General features: G+C 36.4%; 1 long non-coding RNA gene across 2 annotated transcripts in view; it reads right to left on the reverse strand.

Moving 5' to 3' along the window:
- The window catches only part of LOC112918230 (uncharacterized), a 73,424-nt gene that overhangs the window by 37,779 nt on the left and 12,255 nt on the right, over positions 1–23,390 (reverse strand). For both annotated transcript variants that reach the window (XR_003234644.2, XR_003234645.2), the window contains exon 2: positions 3,459–3,556. This is a non-coding gene — a long non-coding RNA (uncharacterized lncRNA). The remainder of the gene's footprint in view (positions 1–3,458; positions 3,557–23,390) is intronic.

Here is a 23,390-nt window from a genome sequence, read left to right on the forward strand (position 1 = left end):
ATTCTGGGTACGTATTAATGAAGTAAAATGTAAAAAAAAAAGTCCATATGCCCAAAATATTATCATTTCAATAGGTAATCAAACAAAAAATACTAACCAGCATATATACAATACTAAGTATATTGACTATGAGCTACCATGTTGGACCAGGCAGTTATAGATGATTGATCAAAAATAATAGAGCTCTAAGCAAAAGAGATCAAGTATTGTCATTTGTTAGGACAACATTACCTAGAGCTCATAAACCTGAAAGTTGAGGTGGATTGGAGGGTATCTGGGTACAGAGTAAAGGGGAAATTGAGTGTAAGTAACAGAAGACTGAATTCCCAGGTCAAGTATGTAGATTGTATATCCCTGAATCTGATCATGAGACTGGCACAGAGGCGGTATATGGCAGCAGCACTAGGGACTTTAGCCATCAGATCATCTTCTGATACTCTCACTAGCTAAGTGCAAACATAAGATAAACTCTTGCCATACACAAGGAATCTCTCTGTCTCTGCCTCTCTCTTTCCATCTTTTCTCTTATTTTAACTCTTCCCTCTTTTCCCTCCTTTTTCACTCTTTTTATTACTTCTCTTTATTTCCTTTCTTTCAACAAATACTTATTGACTGCTTATTTGTGTGTCATGTATTATTTTTGTCCTCACATTTTTGAGCCCCACCCCCAGTGGACATTTGATGACATCTGAAGACATTTTTTAGTTGTCAGAACTTGGGGCAAGGGTGCTATTGGAATATAGTAGGTAGAAGGCAAGTGTCTTGCTAAGTGACCTGTAATGTACAGGATGGTTCCCCACGACAAAAAATTGATCCAACCCCAAGTGTCAATAGTGCTCAAGCTGAGAAGACCTGTCCTAGAATGTTTTAGAGATAAAGGGAACTACTTTTCAGGCATAATTTTGACTAAGAAGGAGAAAAGTAGAAGTTTATTTTATTTTTTTTACAATTTATTTTTAAATATTTATTTGAGAGAGAGAGAGTGTATGCATGGGGTTGAGGGGCAGAGGCAGAGAGAGAATCCCAAACAGGCTCCCCGCTGAATTCAGAGCCCAAGGTAGCCCCAATCCCAGGACCCTTAGATCATGACCTGGACAGAAATCAAGAGCCTGATGCTCAATCTCCTGAGGTGCCCCAGAAAAGAAGTAGAAGTTTAAAAATCTTTAGAGAAAGCAGTAATTAATAATAGTAATAATATAATAGCTAATGCTAGTGTGTTTACTATTTTATAGGAACTATGATATATATCTTATATTAATCTCTTTAATCTTTGCAACCTAGTAAATAAATATTCCTATTATGCTCATGTTATGGTTGAGAACACTGAAACTCTTACCTGCTACCTGAAACTAGGAGGGGGTGGCTTTACTATGCTAGAGTAATGGGAAAAGAAGAATTGAATCACCCAAATGTTTACCCTAGACACTAGAGATATGACTTTCAGAAAATGGAAGAAAAGGTGGTGGATTCTATGATCTGATGCTGTAACAGGGGATGTCTTATAGCATTCGGAGTCTCAAAAAACACATTCTAACAATGATTTAGAAAATGATCTCATGGGATCCCTGGGTGGCGCAGCGGTTTAGCGCCTGCCTTTGGCCCAGGGCGCGATCCTGGAGAACCGGGATCGAATCCCACATCGGGCTCCCGGTGCATGGAGCCTGCTTCTCCCTCCGCCTGTGTCTCTGCCTCTCTCTTTCTCTCTGTATGACTATCATAAATAAATAAAATTAAAAAAAAAAATTAAAAAAAAAAAAAAAAAAGAAAATGATCTCATTGAACTAAAGAGTGGCTGTTTTCAAGGTTGGGTGGCCCAGTTAGGTAAGCAGGCTGACTGTTGGTTTCAGCTCAGGGGGTGAAATGGAGCCCTGGTGGGCTCTGTGCAGAGTGTGGAATCTGCTTAAGATTCTCTCTTCCTCTCATTCTGCTCCTCCCCTCTGCTCTCTCTCTAAAATAAATAAAATAAATCTTAAAAAAATAATGGCTGCTTTCTAAGACATATTAATCCATTTTAGCATGTTGTAGCAAATGCTGTCAGTATCCTGGTTCATATCCACTGAACACATACAGTTCCTGTGCTTACAGACCTGACCCAAGAGCTTTCTATCATAAACCCCTGCAACTCTTTGCTTGAGACTTTTCTTAGGAATATGGAGAGTTCTCAGCCTACAAGAGGCAGCCTAGACATGTTTTTAGAATTGATTTCTTTGGTAGAAGGCTTCACTGGTAGTTGACAAGAGTGTGTATAGCATGTCAGCTTCCTTGGCATTCTGACCCAACCTAAGATGGGTGTTTCTCAGGTTGGGTGGGATTTGGAAAAAATCATGGTAAGATAAGAAATAAGGGACAGCCAGGTAAGAATGGATATGAAAAAACCAAAGAACTGTAAAATCTAGAATGAACTAAGGCTTAGGAAAATTGCTATAGATGACTGAAATGACTGTCTTATAACCTAAAGGCAGAATGATTAAAGAACTGAGAAATATTAGTTCCAATGTCAAAGAAACAGCTAATATTGCTTCTATTGTCTAAGAAAAATTACCTTTATTTTATTTTTTAAGATTTTATTTATTTATTCATGACAGACACAGAGAGAGAGAGAGAGGCAGAGATGCAGGCAGAGGGAGAGGCAGGCTCCATGCAGGGAGCCCCCCGTGGGACTCGATCTCAGGACTCCAGGATCACACCCTGGGCTGAAGGCGGCACTAAACCGCTGAGCCACCCGGGCTGCTCTACCTTTATTTTTAATAAAAAGTGTAGAACAAATATCAATGACAGGGATTGAAACCCAAATTCCTTGGAGAGTTAGAGACTTTTCAGTCTGGAAGGGGCATTCCAGACATGTTTGAGTTGATCTCCACGGGGAAAGCCTTCGCCTAATGATGGAAGAGTTTGTGCATGATGGCCGTGCTTCCCTGCATCTCTGAAATGTCCTGTGTACAGCCTCTGAGGGCTTCAGCAGTCTAAATCCAGACAAATTATTCTGCATGAAACAGGAAACTTGAAGATGATATTGCTGACCCTCTGTCAGAAATCTTAGAAGAATCATGAAAACTATGTAAAAATAATCTATATTTTAAGTAAGTGTAAAGATATTTTATTGATCAACTCTATTACCCCTACTGCCTCTGGACAGGATTCTAAAATGAATTATGAAAAGAATACTTTGTGAGCATATGTCAAATAAGCTTGTAATCATTTGGAGCCTATGTGGATTATTTGACAATTCCTATTTTACCTGGATCTATAAGGAGTATAAGGGCCCAGCACTCTACCCACCCAGTGTCAGACAATTTGGTAATACTAATTATCACTCTGTTACAGTTTTTAAGTGATGAGAGAATTAGAAACATGTATCAAACCACAGACATGCCGCTGACCTCACAGAAAGATGGTGGTTAAAAGAGTATTACTTTTAGTAATACCGGAGTATTACTAGATGGACATAAGTAACTTACCTTTTAAAAAAAAACAAGCCTCGAAAGAATTGAAAGGAGTGCATTTTGGAACTTTATTTCATTTTTCCTCCTGCTGATGGCTCAGAACTTGCTATACCCTAAAAGACCAAAGGAAATCAACCAGCAGTAAGAGAACTACAATAATTATAAAACTGTTTGAAGTGATTCTCATTGTATTAACTTCAGTAAGTATTAGTATAAAGATACAATTTAGGATGATGATTAATTCCAGTGTAATATTAAGGATTGGAATGACTGGTGACAGAAATCATAAGTAATGGTATCCTTCTGTTACTTCTGTGCCCTGGTTTTTAATTCATTTAGTTTAGACATCTTTGCATTTCTTTTGAACTATTTGCAAGGAAGTTTCTGCGTGCATATTTATGATTTATTATGAGCCCTCTATACATATTAAATATTAATCTACTTAAAAGAACATACTGTTCTCACATCTTGTCAGACATATTCCAAAATAGGGGATGCAAGGAGTACAAACAGCTATGCTTCACATTGCTACATTATTTCCCTATGACTTATATCACAGTTTACTCATCTCTAAATGTCTGTATTTTTATTTCATTTTAAGCTTTTTTTTTTAAGATTTTATTTATTCATCACACACACACACACACACACACACACAGAGGCAGAGACATATGCAGAGGGAAAAGCAGGCTCCATGCAGGGACCCTGAAGTGGGACTCGATCCCGAGACTCCAGGATCACGCCCTGAGCCGAAGGCAGGTGCTCAACGGCTGAGCCACCTAGGCATCCCTTATTGTATTTTAAATGTCTGTATTTTTAGTATCTTCTGGTAGTGGTGGAAGAATGAGAGCATGGGTACTGGTGCAGATGGAGCTGGTTAGAGCCATTGGTAATTGTCAGTAATTTAAAAAATGAGATAGAGGAAATTAATTTAGCCACCAAGGGTTCAGAGATCTGCTTCTTATCAGCACATAACTCAGAGTAGGGCTGCAGCCAACTCAGTCCTGTCCTTTCATGTTAAGTCTCCAGTGGCTGAAAATCATCATCTCCTGAATGCCTGCGAGTGGTTTTTAGAGCTCCGTATTGCTCTTTAAGCTCCTCCCAACATAGAGCACATGTAGACAGAACCTGCTTGTAAGCAATCCAGCAATTTACTATCTCAGTCAGTGTTTTGTAGGATCTTCTTTTGATGTAAAATTGTCGAGCCAACAAGAAGGTCTTCCTTTGTCAACACATTTCAGCTAATTAAATGTCGTGTGCCCAGTGGACATATTAAACACTATGTGGGTCAGTTGTTTTTTGTTTCACTTTCATAACTTTCGTCAAAGCTCATTCTGAAGTCAGTCTGTAGCAGCTTTCTCATGTACACAGAAAACTGCTGGCTACTCAGCAGTGTTAGAAAATGGGGGATTGGATAATATGAGGAGTCTCTCCAAATAAAATTAACACATATCAATATACGAGTAACACAAAGACATTGAACAAGGCTTTCTTTTTTAAGTCAATGTTGCAGTTTTAAAATTGTAAGCAAAATTATAAGCCTTGTGTTAATCTAATTGAATCATTCTAAGAGTCAAATAAACTAATTCAGTGAATAAGATTTGACATAGAAAGCATTAGTCTTTCTCTTCTTTCTCTTGTCCATTTCCCCCTTTACAGAGAAATCACTCCCATTACTTGCAAAAGTCTGTCTATCTATCTATCTATCTATCTATCTATCTATCTATCTATCTATCTATCATCTATATCTACCAACTATCCTGTCTATCTTGGAGAGTGTGTATGTGAATAGATGAGGTATTTACCTGCTGTTTCTAAATGCTTATATTGTTACTTTTTGATTTTTAAATTTTAGACATTATATATGGACTCCCAGCTATTCAAAGCAAAGATTTAGTTGTGTCTTCTCTTGCTCCCATCACACAAACACACATAACTCTCTGTCTCTCTCTCTCCCCCACCCCCACCTTCACTCCCAACCTGCTAAGGAACACTGCTGTTGAGAATCCAAGGCTACTCAGGTGCCTGTTCCTTTGTATAAGAACTCTTTCTTTTTCTGCCCCCTCTATGGAAACTTCTAGGATTTTATTCGTATTCCTAGTTACTATGGGAAAATGTCAGGGAAAAAAATCTAGTTATTGCTGTTTGGGTGGAGTTTTTGAAGGAATAAAAAGTAGTTGGGTGTGTGCAACTTGATGTTTTATTGGGGATCTTAATCTTTATGCAGTTATTCTTTAGAGACTGAAGCTGGAAATCCAGAGATTATCCAGGCTATGTTCAGGCTTTCTTGGGAAGCTCTTTGTAAATCCATCCACTCAGATAGACATTACTCAAAATTAAAACATACTTAAAGAGCAAGATTGGGTTTGTGATAACCATGGTTGAAATTGGATAATACATACTTGTGGGTTCAATGTACATACTCTTTACTATTTTATCTATTTAAAATTTCCCATAAGAAAAGGTTTTAAAAGAAAGCTATGGTTCCGTCCTCAGTAAAATTGTTTCTAAATCTAAGAATCAAGTAGTTTTTTCCTTTAATTTTACCTGCTAGATGTGTTATATATTCAAAAGAATTCAAACTTGTTTCTCTGGAAAGCTGTGGACTTCAAAATATCCCAAGTCTTTTTGGACTTAAAATCAAATTAACTTTCTGTTAGTCATGTGCTACTGTTATAGGCTTAAGTAGATACTTAGTTGGTTACAGTTCATTTTTGTAAAAACCATTTCTTTCTCTTTTGCTAGTAGCTAACTTAAGGTAGTCTCTTCTTCATCTCAGCCCAATATAATTCTATTACCCCAATTTAGGTGCTTGAATTTTTTTGCCATTAATGGCTTCCCTTCCATGGTAACCAACATGATGAGCTTAGAAAGGATTTTACTGTACCTTAATCAAATAAATTAAAGGTCACTAATAATCTATGTGGTTACAATTTGTCTAAGAAAAATATGTCTTCTTCATGGAATAAAATTTTATTTTACTATTCTATAAAATTTGAATCCTTAAAATATGAAATTTTTTTGATGCAGTATTTTACTCAGAATAGTGAAAAAATGTAGTTATGATATCTTGTAGCAGTATTGCTAAAAGTAACTTTTTAGGCAATAATGCACCTGACCAAATGTAAGAAAATATGTCATGGAGATTAGGAAATTTTGGCTATTTATAGCAATTACTTTAGGACTTGGAAATTAGAGGCAATCAGGCAGAAAGTCAAGATAATAACAGTAGAGAGAAACGTCAAATTTATGAAAATGCTCTTACCAATCACACTATGTCAACATTTATTAACAAACATTCAGTTCCACTGACTGCACTTAGAACTTTAGTTATGGTCTATTGTTTTGTCTCTTCAATTTACTTTGGTGTAATTGATCAAAACCCAAGTATATCTATAAAATGACATCTTTTCAACAGAAAAGTCTGGGAATATTGATGATTCTATTTTAAGAAAACCTGTCTTATTGAAATGGAAGAATCAGGAAAAGTTGTTTGTTTGCTTGTTTTGTTGTTGTTGTTTTTAATTTGGTATGTGGGAGATCTCTCAAAAGATAAGAATAAACTACCAGAAACCACCTGGTCAAGTGGTTCTCTGCCAGGGTTATTTAAAAATGTATTGGGGCATTTTTCATTGTTAATTTGACTGAATGGAAGGGGCCCTACTGGGATTAAGCAAGCAGGGAACAGAGATGATAGGAATCCTACAATATTTAGGATAGCTCAGGATAACGAGGAATTGTCTTTCCCAGTTTCTGATCAAGCAAGTTATCACCTGATGTTTGAATTCTTTCCACACTGTGGGCTCACTGTAGAATGATAAATAGGAAATTCAGCATTGAAAAAAATTGGGGGATCCCTGGGTGGCTCAGTGGTTTAATGCCTGCCTTCGGCCCAGGGCGTGATCCTGGAGACCCAGGATTTGTGTGTTGCTGTGTGTATGTGTACGTGTGTATATGTGGCTGGCATCAAGAATTCCAGTGTTTAACCAAACTAGACTATCTAGATGCCATAGTATATTTTGAAACATTGTTCAGGGTTGTGATTTAATATGACCCCTGGGGCTCAGCAAATTACATTCATTCTTTTACATATGTAGCAGGAGGGCCTTACTATTTCTTTCTTTCTTTCTTTCTTTCTTTCTTTCTTTCTTTCTTTCTTTCTTTCTTTCTTTCTTTCTTCTTTCTTTCTTTTTCTTTCTTCTTTCTCTTTCTTTCATTCAGATTTTATTTATTTATTCATGAGAGGCACAGAGAGAGAGGCAGAGAGAGAAGCAGGCTCCCTGATGGAAGCCTGATGCTGGACTTGATCCCAAGACCCCGGGATCACGACCTGAGCCGAAGGCAGAAGCTCAACCACTGAGCCACCCAGACATCCCACTATGGTTTATTCTTTATCAATTTGCTCATCTTTAAGATGTGAACCAAAGTCTGCAAGGATGATGATCTGCATAGTTAAAATATCTGTCCTAATCTGCTGGGGGAACATTATAGTTTCATACTATAGTCATTTAGTTGTTGTATTGCTATTGCTTTTCTTTTCTTTTCTTTTCTTTTCTTTTCTTTTCTTTTCTTTTCTTTTCTTTTCTTTTCTTTTCTTCTTTCTTCTTTCTTTTCTTTTCTTTCTTTTCAGATGAGGGAAGAAACAAGCAGATTCTGTGCTGAGTGAGGAACCTGATGCTGGCTCGATCCCTGACCCTGAGATCATGACCTGAACTAAAATCAAGAGGTAGACACTTAACTGACTGAGCCACCCAGGCACTCCAAAGCTTATGGGTTTTTTTTTTTTTTAAGTAGGTCTTTGCCTAGTCTGGAGCCCAACCTGAGGCTTGAAAACATGACCCTGAGATCAAGACCTGAGCCGAGATTTAGAGTCGGATACTTAATTGACTGAGCCACCCAGGTACTCCTGGTATTGTTTTTCTTTTTCTTACCATATTCTCTCCATTCTGGGCTAGCATCCATTTTAACTCAGGCTGAATATCATCCATTGGTGGTTCTGTGTGCTGACCATATGAAATGAAGATGTTTTTAATATAGCAGCACACATTTCCTCCTCTACGGTATTGGCAATTTCATATTCATTTTTGCTTAAGCTGGTCTCTAGGCTAGTTGATGAGAATTCATTCTCTGAAAGAACATGATAACTATTTTCTACTTTTTCCAAGTGAGTCAGACTGTGAATGCTGTCTTGTGATTTATTAAAACATGAAAAATATATGTTGGCAAGTAATAACATGCAGTAGATTTACAGTGGTGCATTCTAAATGGATACATCAGGACTTTGTCTTTTTTAACTCTCTGGTATCCATAGAACTAGACTTACTTGATAAATTCTTTAGATAAATTAAAAGAACCACTCCATGCCTGAGCTCTACATTTCATTTCCTTTGTCCATGTAAAGAGAGGCAGCCAGGTTTCTTTCTTTCTTTTCTTTTCTTTTTTTTTTTTTTTAAGATTTTATTTATTTATTCATGAGAGACAGAGAGAGAGGCAGAGACACAGGCACAGGGAGAAGCAGGCTCCATGCAGGGAGCCTGATGTGGGACTCTTTCCTGGGTCTCTAGGATCATGCCCTGGGCTGAAGGTGGCACTAAACTACTGAGCCACCTGGGCTGTCTGGCAGCCAGGTTTCTATTGACAAGCTACTCACTCACCCCCACCCTATCTTCAGCCTAACTCAAATTATTTGGAAAGAGTAAACTCTACTAAAAACTCTGTTACCGAGAACAGAGAAATTGTTACTGAGAAATTCAATGTACTCTAAGAGCAAGAGATGCTAAGACTGGAATAAAACCACACACATGTACACACACACACACATACACACACAGTGTTCTTCATGGTGAGGAAAGGTGTACAATTAGGAAATCTCAGGTAAAGAGAGAAAGCAAGAACATATCTCCAGAAGTTCAGTCTTATATCAGAAATGATTAGCTCTCATGCTAACCGTGTGCTCCTCTCTCCTTCCCAGCCTCTCTTGCACATATGATTCTCGCCAATGAAAGGTGAGTGTACCCCTTGCAGGATGAAGAAGAGCCAATGAGCCACTTCAGTCTTATGTTTTCCTATTATGGTGACCTCAGAGGTTGCATGTTCTGAATTACGTGGTTATAAAATGGGAGCAACCTAGATCTCGGAGTTATCGCTTGGAAGAGAACTGTGCCAATCTTGATCTTATACCAGAATAAGAAGTTATTTGTAACTGCAGCATGGCCTCTCCTAGCATAAGATGTCAGTCAACATTAAAGGGTTTGGAAAATGAAAATGAAGAAGTGTTGATTCAGACACATCCAAATAAATGATGTAGAATGGAGTAGAAATGAGCTCAGTTTGAGAATTACAGAAATATTTTATTTTATTTTTTAAATAGAGATAGATCATTTAAGGACTTTATTTATTTGAGAGAGAGAGAGAGAGAGAGAGAGAGAAACAGAGTGTGGGGAGGAGGGCAGAGGGAAAGAATCTTCAAGCAGATTCCCACCAAGTGTGGAACCCTACAGGGGGGCTCAATCCCATAAGATCATGACCTGAGCTAAAACCAAGAGTCAGAAGCTCAATGGACTGAGCCACCCAGGTGCCCAGAGTATTACAGAAACATTATAGGCAAAAATTGTTTTCCTTGGAAGCAAGATAGATTTTGTCTGAACCTTTGGTTTGTAGATGGAAATCAATTTTCCCAGCAAATTTCTCAGAGAAGAGCTTCACTGTGTTGGTATTTAATGCTTCTGTTTAAATTTCTTTAATTAATTTTTTTTGTTTAACATATCTGTGTGAAAGAGTCCCCAAACAATCACAGTCTCATAATCAATGATGACCTTTTGTGTCTATTTTGTTATAATCCTGTTCCTGTGTGCTAGGAACTTAAAGCAATGATTTTCTTACTCTTTTAAAATTCAAATCAATCTTCACTCTTATTGCAAATCACACGTTAGGAAAATTTTGTTTAAAACTTTTTTAGTTTATACTTAATTGGGGCTCTTTCTTTTTAAGTTTATTGTTTTATCTTATACATATGTGAAACATCAAAGACAAGCTACATTGTTAGTTTTTAAAAAGTTTTGTAAGAGGATTTACTTCTATTTTAGCAGTTGATTTCAACTAATTATAGAGACAATCAGAAGATTGACAGAAAATTTAGAGATCCCAGATATTTTCACTTTAATGTTCTTTAAAACAAAATCTTACATTTCCAAAGTTACAAGAGGAAAGGATTCCCCTATTTTGTCCTCCTCAGAAGTTGATGGAAAGAATTGGCAAATGAATTAAGTCTGGGAAGAAGGCCACCTGGCTTTTGTACATTAGGCAAGAAGGAGTAAGTCAAGCCAAAGGGATTTCCCCAAAAGGAGACAGTGGTAGTGAAGAGGATTCTTGAGGATGGATAGAGATAGGGAATATAAGAAGCTGGAATCTAGCCTAGATCCACACACAATTTGAAGAGTTTAATTTCACACCAAAATGAGCCAAGGCTTATTGGAAGCTTCACACTTTAGCAAATGTCAATTGAGTTTCAGATTTCAGAAAAGAGCTTAAAAGAAGAAACAGAGCATTGGCAATGATGGTGACTGGCTGGTAATGCCAGCTGCTAAGTGATGGCTACACAAATTGCATTATCCTTCATCACTGTGTCAGTCTAATCATGCAAGCGTACATGTTTAATTTGTGAAAATTTGTAGTGCTAGAGAACATCATGTGTTCTGAGCTCTTTGGTTGGTCTTCATGTTGAATATCAAAGACTTCATTAATGATTTAAGAAATATAGAGGAAATTGAGGGCTTCTTAAAAAGCATCTACTTAAAAAAATTTTTTTTAAAGAGCATCTCTTTAGTTATCCATTTATTTTATTCAAATATCTTGCAATCCACAATCACATAAATAACTAAAGATTCAGTCAACTCTTGATCATCAGCTATAACAATCTTTCACTATAATAGCCTTATCGTAATAGGGTAACTTGACCATTTAAGGACTTATTTCTGGGCAATAGGCACAGGTGTTAAATCCAAGAACTTGGGAATTGAAAAGTAGGAGTAGCAAGGAAATGTCCAAGGGCAGGCTGGCAAGCAGATCCTCTGCTGAGAAAGGGAACAAAGTTTTTAAGAGGGTGCAAACTTTCAGATTTAACATGTCTTGGCAGAGCCTTTAAAAAAATACACTGGCAAACAGACAACTTCCTGTTTATCATCTGTCAAACATTTGATGTTTGTAGCTTATAAGGTACATCCCGAGGAAGGTTATGAGGACAGGGGAAAAATGTAAGAAATAGTTGGAGTATTAGACTCCAATGGATGTTCCACATTGTTTATGTTGACTAGATTGAATTGCTGCTCTTCAGTGTAATAAACATTTAATATTACAGTTAAGTTTTAGTTCCAGTATTTTTTAGGTTCCAATGTTTAGTCATGTGTTTAGCAGACACACAAATATTGGCCCTTTCTTTCATGCGGCTGTTTTGTGGTTTTTCAGAGACTTTTCCTCAGAGCAGAACTCCTCTTCCTCATGCCTTAATGTGGGAAATGTGCCTTCCACCACAAGAGAGGTGTTGTATCTCTCTTCAGGCTCTGTCTTCTGGTAGTTCATCCTACACAAGGATTTTTCTCTGTTGGGTTGCTTTACCTCTCTTGGGCCTTGTGGGTAAGAAGAGTTCATGTAAAAGCCATGGAAGTCTGGCTCTCCACAGATCTGTTAGTCCAAATGGCAGCCTGTTGCACCATAGCCCAGTCTACATGCCCTGCTATCAGGGTGGCTCCATGCAGCACTCAACTTCAGACTTCTCCAAGAGGGAGAGTCAGGTTATAGCAGCTTTGTGATCCACAAACTCCAAGTAGTACAAGTTAGTTTTCCAAGTATTTCTGTAAGTGGCCCCTAGTTCCATCTCACTTGGCTTGGTGGAGATGGAGCAAAAGGAAAGTGAACAGCACAGCAAAGACAACATCTTCCAATGAACTTTCCAATTCTAATCTACTGCTAATGAATCCCCAGCCTTCTCTCATATGGCTTGTTGGTAGCCTATAGATATAGCAGAAAAGGTTTGCAAATTCTTCATAAATTTTCTAACATACTTGTTTTTAAATATTGAGGTACTAGCATCTATTGCATTTGTGCACTGTTGGTGGGAATACAAAATGGTACAGCCACTGTGGAAAACAGTATGGAGATGCCTCAAAAAATTAAAAATAGAATTATCATATGGTCTAGTAACTCCACTACTGGGTATTTACCCAAGAAAAATGAAAACACTAATTGAAAGAGATGTATGCATCCCTATGTTTATTGCAGCATTAGTTACAGTAATCAAGATATGGATGCAACCCAAGGGTCCATAATAGATGGCTAAAGAAGATGTGGTATACATGGTATATTACCAATGAAAAAGAATGAAATCTTGTTATTTGCAACAACATGGATGGGCCTAGGGGATACAAAACTAAATGAAATAGTTGAAGAAAGACAAATACCACATAGTTACACTTATATGTGGGCTTTAAGAAACAAAGCAAAAAAAGAGACCAAAAAACAACCCAGACTATAAAGATGAATTGATGGTTGCCAGTGGGAAAGTGGTTGAGAGTATAGGTGAAATAGATAAAAGGGGATTAAAAGGGGATCTTGATGAGCACTGAGAAATGTACAGAATTTATTATGGAAAAACATATTTATTGGCTGTGGTCTTGAGATTTTTTAAGCTGAAACTAAAGAGAGAAAGTCTCATTTTAACCATTGGTTACACATGGGAAACTGCTTAAAAGAGATTTTAAACACTGAATGATAGAAGTGGAGGGAATAACTCTTTTTTTTTTTTTTGAAGATTTTATTTATTTATTCATGAACGACAGAGAGAGAGAGAGAGAGAGAGAGAGAGAGAGAGAGAGAGAGGCAGTGACACAGGCAGAGGGAGAAGCAGGCTCAGGCTCCATGCAGGGAGCCCAACATGGGACTCGGTCCTGGGTCTCCAGGGTCACACCCTGGGCTGCAGGCGGCGCTAAACCGCTGCACCACCAGGGCTGCCCCAAGGGAGTAACTCTTAAACGAGAGGCAGAGGGAAATGGAATAATAATAACTAAGTTATAATGAAAAAATAAAATTGATGAATCCAAAAGAAGGCAGAAAATGACAAATACCAAAGTATAGAAATAAGAACAAAATGAGACATATATCTAGAAAGATATCTGTAAGCACAATAAATGTGACTAGATTAACTTGCCAGTTAAAGAAGAAATGGCCAAATTTGAAAAAAATCTAGTTATGTTTTTTTAAAAAAATATACTTAAACAGAAAAATTGCAACTGAAACAATAAAAAGGGTACAACAGACAAATATTAAGCAAAATGAGGATGGTATGTTAAACTCAGACAAAACTGATTTTAAGGTAAAACGTTATCAAGCTATTAAGACATTTATGTGTGGTACTGGAAGAGACAGATGGAATAGAGATTTCAGAATCAGACTCAGAAACCTGGCATATGACAGAGGTGGCATTTCCTAACAATAGGGAAAGGTTGACCTAGTTAGAAAAAAAGGTGCTCAAAGAATGATTCACCCATAAGAAATAAAATATATATAGAATTCATACCTCCCATCATACCAAGGGTTAATATGAGAAGATTAGTAAAACCTACTGTACAAATTAAATCTTTAGATCTTTTAGAAGGTATGAAGAACTTCTCTAGTAGAAAATATAGTCTAATAAATCTAGGAGTGGAATATAATAAATAGGACCCCAAAAGAATACGCTATAAAGAAAACAAGTATTACAAATTAAAATTTTAAAAAGTACATCATGAAAAGATGCCATAATAACAACAGAAGTAAAAACGTAAGCCATACACTAGAAGATAATTTCAATGCATATGATCAGAAGAGAATTAGGAAGCAGAATTTACAAAGGCTGTCTATAAATCATTAAAATAAAGATTAACAACTCAATACAAAAACATGACAAGTTATCTAAACTTAAGAAGAAATTAAAATGTCCAACAAACGTGAAAATATGTTCAGCCTAACCAGTAATCAAAAAATGCAAATTAAAACCAGAATAAGATACAATTTTGCACTTATTAGATGGGTAAAAACAAACAAAAACCCTTGAAGATACCAAGTGTTGGAGAGGATGTTGTACAACAGGAGCAGTTCTAGTAGTAGGAATACCTATTGATAAACCACTTAGGAGATTGTTATGGACTGAATGTTTTCCTCCAAATTCATATGTTGCAGCTCTAATCCCCAGAGCTGTGGCATTTGGAAGTGGGGCCTTTTGGGAAATAATTAGGTCTAGATGAGATGCTGCAAATGCCCTCCCCTCCCCACCCTATAGGATTAAAGTTCTTGTAAGAGGAGGAAGAGAAAAAAAAGAAGAGTAAGAGATATAAGGGCTCTGCTCATATGAGGTCACAACAAGAAGGTGGACATCTGCAAGACAGGAAGAGAACTCTCACCAAGAGCCAAATAGGTTGGCACCTTCATCTTTGACTTGCTAGCCTCCAGAATGGTGAGAAATAAATTCCTGCTGTAAAATTGCCCAATCTATTGTATTTTGTTATGATAGTTCACACTGACTATTAGACAGAGATCTATTTCACAATGTATGGTCCTGTTTAAGGTGCACAGATACTATGTGGTGGATATAGTGAAGATACCATAACATTTCATTTCCATGTTGGTGACTGTGCTATTCTGTTCTGTAAAGCTTGAGAGCTAAAATCAACATTTCTCAGACTCTTATCAAGTTGGAGCTCTGGAAACACACTAGGTTTTGTAAACTGATATAGTTGAGCAATATTTAGAGAGTAGAGGTGATACGGGGCAAATTTTGAAGTATTGTTTTGGTTGGCAGGCAAAGTCATGCAGACATTGGTTCTGTTTTTGTTTTTTTTGTTTTGTTGCAGCAGTGAATGGCAAGTGACTAGTTTCATTAGAGTTAAAAGATAACTGTAGTTCTGAGGCTATGGTTTCCTGTTCCTGGGATCCCAGTGGTAGTTGTTTGTTTTTCAGTTTAATGGTTCCAGTAGTGGCCTACTGACTTCCTATTTTCCTGGTTGTAGCCATGGTAAAATTCTTTGGCTAGACTCATTTGGTGGCATGGTTCTGAGTTATTCCTTTTGCAATCATTTAATACTCTATATCACATACTTCTCTCCTTAAAATAATTTGAATTGTTCTGTTTCTACGATTGAACACTGACCAAAACACTTCCAACCTATGAATTCCATATCTATATACATACCCTAAGGAAACTTGTGCATGTACTCAACTTCTAGATAAGGAAACGATTGCGTATGTGCCCAAGGAGACATGAGGAAGAATGTTTATAGTGGCATGGTTTATAATATCAAATGGTACCTGACAAGAAAATAGATAAAAAAGTAGTATAATCTTGCAATTTTTTGCATATTTTATAATAAATTAAAAATAACAACCAAACACAAATACACAAAACATAATATCTGCCCTTGGTTACCTTAACAAAACAGTGGCCATTTTTAAGTGCAAGACCTTGGAACCAGGTGATTAAAAATAAGCTCCCTCCTCCTTAGTTCTTAGTTATATAATATTCTTGAGGTTAGCTTACCAGCTTTCTTCTTCCCAAGTACACTATTCCAGGCCTTCTCATGAACTCCTATGGTTTTAAGTACATTGTGTTGATGATTGTCAAAGATCTATCTCTGAGTTTCCAACTCATATGTCCCACCAACTACTGGATAGCTCTCTACTTATGTGTGTTGAAGACATTTCAAATTCCATGAGGCTGCAAATGATCTTTCTTCCAAAAATCAGCTCTTTATTCTGTGTTCCCTATCTCTATTTAAAGAAAATGCCACTTTTTATTTCCACAAACTAGAAATCTGAGATCATCCGTCCCTATATTGTTTCCTTAACCTCAGATCCCTCACATGCAATCACTAAGTCTCGCCAATTTTTTCTACTTCATATTGTTAAAAAATTTCTCATCAACTCTAGAGTCATTTTCCCACATATGTACTACTGAAAAGCCTTCTTTGTCCCCTTGACTTAAATTTCACACTACCTATCCACTCCTCATAACACAGTTAAAGTGATATTTCTAAAGAAAAAGAATCATTATGTCATCCTCCTGCTTAAAATCCTCCATGGTTTCTTATTGCTTCTAATCATAATATTCAAGGCCCTTTATGACATAGATTCCAATTGCCTTTCAGTGTTTCCACTTACCTCTTTGCTTTCAAGCTCTACAATACAACCATACTGTGCCTTTTAGTTTCTTGGATACACTATGGTTTTTCTGATATTCACAGCTCCTCATGTGCTATTTGTTTCATGTGGAGTACCTTTCCTTTCCCTTCCTACCCACTTATTAGGTCTCAAGTAAGACATTAATAATTTCCAGTAACATGTATCCCTAACAGTCTTCCTCACATCACTTTCCCTTCTCTATAGTCTGGAGTATAATAGATAAGCCCTTTAAAAATAATCATCATACCATTATCATATCTACCATAGTTAATAATTATTTCTCAATATCATCTAATGTCTGGTCTGTATACAAATTTCTTTGATTAACTCAAAACAGTGTAAAGTTGACTTGCTTGAATCAGAGCCAAACAAGGTCCACACATTGCAATAGGTTAGTTTATCTCATCTATAATAGTTCCCTTTCTTATTTTTAATGCCATTTTTTGGTAAGAAACACGCTGATTTTTCTGATGGAATTTTCATATATTTCACTAATTTCAGTCTTGTGAAATTTAAACAAGTTTTTCTACTCACTACATTTTCTATTAGCTAATAATCAAATCTAAAAGCTTAATTATATTCTTATAATTTTAGTAAGAATACTGAACAGATTGTGCTGCATACTTCCTATTGCATTCATCAGGATACATATAATAACTGGTTGAATCTCAGAGCTTAAGGTTATCAGTTCAGTTCAGATGGTTCCAGCCTAATCTATTACAAACTTCCCCATCAACCTTTTATCTAATGGTTTTCACAGATGATTGTTGATTGTTGTCTAAACCCTGTATTCCATTAGAGTTGCAGTATGATATTTCTCATCCTTTTATTTCTTCTGCATTTTGTTATTCTGGAATGCAGTTGATACAGAAAAGACAGCATGAATGTTTGATTCTTTCTTTTTACTGATTTTAAGAATATTGGCTTGATGCATGTTATGGTCCTCCCATAGGAAATGGGCTCAACTCCTTACTCATAATTTGATTTAATGTCGAGACTAATAATGCCACAATTGTGTCAAGAGGGTATGAAGAGATTTGTTATTTACATGCTCTTTCTGAGGAAAGCAGAGCAAGCTCTCAAGCAAGTCTGAAAATAGCTTTAGAGAGCAAGGAGGGGGTAATGGGCTTTGAGTTCTATTATGGTTAGGGAGTGGGGCTGGAGTGAGGGCTCCTGCAAAAGACTGAGGCTTGACTGGTTTAATAAGCACTGTAGGAGGGAGCACCTGGGCTTGCCCAGAAATGGGACAATAGGAGAAGGTATGTGGGTGGGTGGGTGGGGGAGTGGAGTAGGACTTGAAAGCTCTCAATAACCAGAAATAAAAGAATAGAGTCAAACTCTTAATATAACCACCTTTGATATTTGACTGAAATTTGAAATATGCAATATTTTATTTAATTATGAGCTTATTTAAGCCAGTATGGCATTTATGAGGCCTGAAACCTGAGGCTGGTAAGAGAGGTGAAATTTTTATTGAATGCCTTATTCAATATTGTATATTATGAGAAGTGAAAGGAGTGCTTTTCCCTCTTTTCTAAATAGGTCTTGCATAACAAATTTTAATCCTTAAAGGCCCTGCTTTAATTTATGTTGGTCCATATTAATTATTTTTGACCAGGGGGTACATGGAATCCCATTTTATTGAGCTAATCATTAGTGCTAAAGATTAATTTTATTTAAATTTATTACTTGTTGGATCAGAGTGCTTATGCCCATCGTGGAATATTTTAGAGCAATGGATGCTGTGGCTATAGAGAATTTAGGCATGGCAGTAGTTCTGGTGAATCTTACCTGTTTGTCCATGGTGACTACTCTGATTGTAGAGGGTATACATTATTGAAATTTAGTGGGATCCCAAGTATAAGTGTATCCTAGTATAAATTAAGGGATGAAGGTTTTCCAATTTGTACATTCATCATATGTTAAAATTAACTCAGAACCTATGTTATAAAGACACAAAAGCCAATCAGTATGCTTTTATATTTGGGGCAAGAGGATTTTTTATTTTATTTTTTAGAGTAATTTAGGTTCACAGCACAATTGAACATAAGGTACAGAGATTTCCCGTATACTCCCTCCCCAGACAAATGCACAGCCTCCCCCATTATCAACATCCCCCACCAGAGTGGTGTATTTTTTAAGTGACAGATCTATATTGAAATGTCTTTATCACCCAAAGCCCCTAGTTTACATTTACAGTTCACTCTTCATAGTGTATGTTCTATGGGCTTTGGCAAATGTCTAATGACACATGTATGCTATTATAGTACTGTTTACACTAATTTTCCCACCCTAAACATCATCTGTGTTCTGCCATGATGCCTATTCTTTCCTACTCACCACCCGCCTCCTGGCAACCACTAACCTCTAAACTCTTTCCATATTTTTGCCTTTTCCAGGATGTCATGTAGTTGGAATCATACAATCATATATAGACTTCTCAGATTGGCTTATTTCACTTAGTAATATACCCTTAAGATTCCTCTAGGTCTTCACATAGAATAAAAGAATAATAATAGTTCATTTCATTCTTATCACTAAATAATATTTCATTGTTTGGATGTACCACAATTATCTTCTCACCTATTAATGCACATCTTGGTTGCTTCCAAGTTTTGGCGATTATGAATAAAGCTGATATAAACATCCACTGCAAGTTTTTATGGATAAGTTTTTAACTCCTCTAGATAAATGCCAAGAAGCACACTTGTTGGATAGTAAGAGTATGTTTAGTTTTGTAAGAAATTGTCAAGCTGCCTTTCAAAGTGGCTGGACCTTTTGGCATTACCAACAGCAGTGAATGAGAACTCCTATTCCTGCACATCCTCAACAGTATTGGTGCTGTCAGTGTTTTTGATTTGGGCTATTCTAATAGGTGTACAGGGGTATGTTACTGTTATTGTAATTTCTAATTCCCTAAGAATCTATTATGTTGAATATGTTTTCATATACTATATGCCTTCTTCATTGGTGAGATGTCTGTTTAAAACATTTGCCCATTTTTTAGTTGGGTTGTTTATTTGCCTTTTTTAAAAAAAGACTTATTTATTTGAAAGACAGAGAGAGGTCTCTGGAAGGGAAAGGGAGACAGTCCCAAGCAGACTCCCTGCTAAGTACAGAGTCTGATGCAGGGCTTGATCCCAGGACTTTGAAATCTTGACCTGAGCTGAAATCAAGAGTCAGATGCTCAACTGACTGAATCATCCCAGTTACCCTATTTTTTTATTGTTAAGTTTTAAGAGTTCTTTCTCTATTTTGGAGAGGAGTCCTTTATCAGATGTATCTTGAACAAATATTTTCTCCCAATATGTAGCTTGTCTTCTCATTCTTCTGACAATATGTTTTGCATAGCAGAAGTTTTTAATGTTAATGGCGTTCAGCTTATTAATTTTTTTCTTTCATGCATCTAAAATTTTTTCTTTCAGTTTCTAAAACATCATTATCATACTTTTAACATACAATATTGTTGAACTTATTGACATTCAATATTGTTGTTTTGAACTTACTGACATCCTATAAGTCATTTCTTATCTTTTTGAAGTTTCATAGTTTTGTATTTCACATTTGAGCATAAGATCCATTTTGACTTAATTTTTACAGAGTGTAAGTTCTGTGTCTAAACTCATTGTTTTTTTCTTTTTTCTTTCTTTTTCTTTCTTTCTTTTTTCTTTCTTTCTTTCTTTCTTTCTTTCTTTCTTTCTTTCTTTCTTTCTTTCTTTTTTGCATATGGGTATCCAGTTGTTCAAGCACCATTTACTGAAAAAACTGTCTTTTCTCTAATATATTGCCTTTGTTCCTTCGTCAAAGCTGACAGATATTAAGACAGTATTTGTGTGGGTCTATTTCTAGGCCCTCTAATCTGTTCCATGGAACTATTTTGTCAATTCTTTTGTCAATACAATCTTATATATTGATCACTGGGTTTTATAGTAAATATTGAAGCTGAGTAGTGTCAGTCTTCCAGCTTTGTTCTTTTCTTTCAAAATTGTGTTGGCTATTCTGGCTCTTTTGCCTCTCCATATAAACTTTGAATGGAAACCTGTTGTTGATCTCTACAAAATAACTTGCCATGATTCTGACTGGGATTACATTTAATTTATAGAGTATGTAGGAATAACTGACATCTTGACAGTATTGTGTCTTCTATTTTTTAAAGATTTATTTATTTACTTATTTAGATAGACATAGAGAGAGGGAGAGAGAGAGAGAGAGAGAGAGAGAGAGAGAGGCAGAGACACAGGAGGAGGGAGAAGCACGCTCCATGCAGGGAGCCTGACGCGGGACTCGATCCCAGGACTCCAGGATCGTGCCCTGGGCCAAAGGCAGGCGCTAAACCACCGAGCCACCCAGGGATCCCCCAGTATTGTGGCTTCTTATCTGTAATGTGAATTATCTCTTCATTTACTTAGTTTTTCATTGATTTTTTTAATCAGAGTTTTATAGTTTTCCTCATATGGATTTTGTACATATTTTGTTAGGTTTATAATGAAATCTATTTTATTTGGCATTGCTAATGTAAAGAATATTGTCTCTATGTTGATGATCATGTTGATTGTTAACAAAGATAGTTTTACTTTTTTTTTCTTACATAATGCCATTTATTATTTTTTTTCTTGTCTTATAGCAGTGGATAGAACCTCAGTACAATCTTGAATAGAAGTAATTAGAGTGGACATTCTTGCCTTTCAGTGTTTCACCATTAACTCTGATGTTGTTTGTAGGTGTTTTGTAGATGCTGAGGAAGTTCTCTTCTATTCTCAATTTTCTGAGATTTTAAAAATCAGAAATAGATTTTGGATTTTTGTCAAATGCTTTTTCTGCATCTGTTGAGATGACATTTTATTTATCTATTGCTATCTAACAATAACTTCACAAACTTAGCAGCTTAGAACAATACATATTTATTATCTCACACTTTTGGAGAATCAGGAGTATGGACGGTGCTTACTTAGCTTAGTCTCCTACTTCAGGATCTCAAAAGACTACAGTCAAGGTATTGGCCTGGGCTGCAGTCTGATGTGAGGCTTTAATCAGAAAGGATTGCATTCAAACTCAGATCCAAATTCAAATGTTTGCTGGAAGTATTCATTTGCCTGTAGATTGGAGACTGAGGCCCTCACGTTCTTGTTGGCTGTTAGCTAAAAGCTACCATAAACACCTCTCTGAGTGACCCTCTCCATATGGCAACAAACAACGTGGCACTTTGCTTCTTTAAAGCCAGCCAGGAGGGTGTTTTTAACAATACTGATTTTATGTGATTTAATCACATACACATTGTCACATATCTTTCATTTTTGTGGTATTCTATCCATTAGAATCGAGTCTCCAGATTCTTCTCACACTCAAAGGTAGGGAATTACACACAGGTGTGAAGTATCTTCTGGTCAGGATCATGGGGACCATCCTAGAGTCTGCTCATCACAATGGTCATATGGATGTTTTTTTTTTAAATCAATTGCTGATTAATTACACTGACTGCTTTCAAAGTGAAATTAACCTTACATTCCTGGGATTACTCTACTTCATCATGATGTATTTCTTTTTATATATTATTATGTTTTATTTTCTCAAGCTGTGTTTAGAGTTGGTGCCTTGTGTAGTTTTGTCCGTATTTCTGGTGCTTGATATACATGTGCGGGTTTACAGTTTCACAATATTTATAAAATTTGGGCTTTTGGGGGTGATTTTTTTTTATAACTTTCCCTCTCTGTCCTATGCTTTTGGACTCCTGTTATAGGTATATTACATTATGTGAACTATCTTCACAATTTAGTTAACACATGCTTATTCGTTTTAGTTCTTTTGTTCCTCTGTGTGTTTCATTTTGGGTACCTTATTGCTATTTCTCCATGTTCTAATCTGCTAATTAACACTTCTGGTATTTTTCTTCTCAGTAGAGTAGTTTTCATCTCCAAAAGTTTATTTTGATTCATTTAAATGTTTCCTAATTCCCTACTTAATTTTTTGAACAAATGGACTACCATTATTATAACTGTTTTAATGCCCTTGTCCCCTAATTCTAACATTTGTGTCAGTTCTAGATCAGTTTCGATTTTCTCCTCAATGTAAGCTATTTTCTCTGGCTTCTTTGCAAGCCTATTATTTTTTTTTTTTTAATTTGATTCCCGACATTGTAGATCTTATCTCACTGTGTGCTGGGTATTTTTGTATTGCTATAAATATTTTTGAGGTGTGTTCTGGAATGCAATAAAATTGCTTGAAACAGTTTCTTTCTTTCTTTCTTTCTTTCTTTCTTTCTTTCTTTCTTTCTTTCTTTCTTTCTTCTTTCTTTCTTTCTTTTTCTTTCTCTCTCTCTCTCTCTTTCTTTCTTTCTTCTTTCTTTTTTTTTTCTTTCTATTTCATCTTGTTTTTAAGATTTGTCATATGGAAACAGACCAGCATTTAGTCCAGGATTCCATCCAATGCCCTGTTAAGTGTAATGTTTTCCAGTTTGACTGTGGGAACAGGCACTATTCCCAGTCTTGTGCAAGCTTTGGTATTATTCCGTCTAGGCTGGCTCTTTCTTAGATTTTAGGTCCTCAGTTTCCTTGCATATTGTGGATCTTCAGAGTTCCTGATCTGTGTAGCTCTTCTTTGTGTTCTGTCCTGTGAATTGTGGCTTTTTTGATGCCCTGGACTCATAAATCCTTGTTTTTGCCTCAGGGAATCATTATCTTCTGTGTGGGCTCCTCCTCACCCCTCTGTGTCATGTCTTAGAAATTTCTCAAATCAGTAAGCTGG

Source organism: Vulpes vulpes, chromosome 3 (genome assembly GCF_048418805.1).
Source record: "Vulpes vulpes isolate BD-2025 chromosome 3, VulVul3, whole genome shotgun sequence".
NCBI lineage: Eukaryota > Metazoa > Chordata > Mammalia > Carnivora > Canidae > Vulpes > Vulpes vulpes.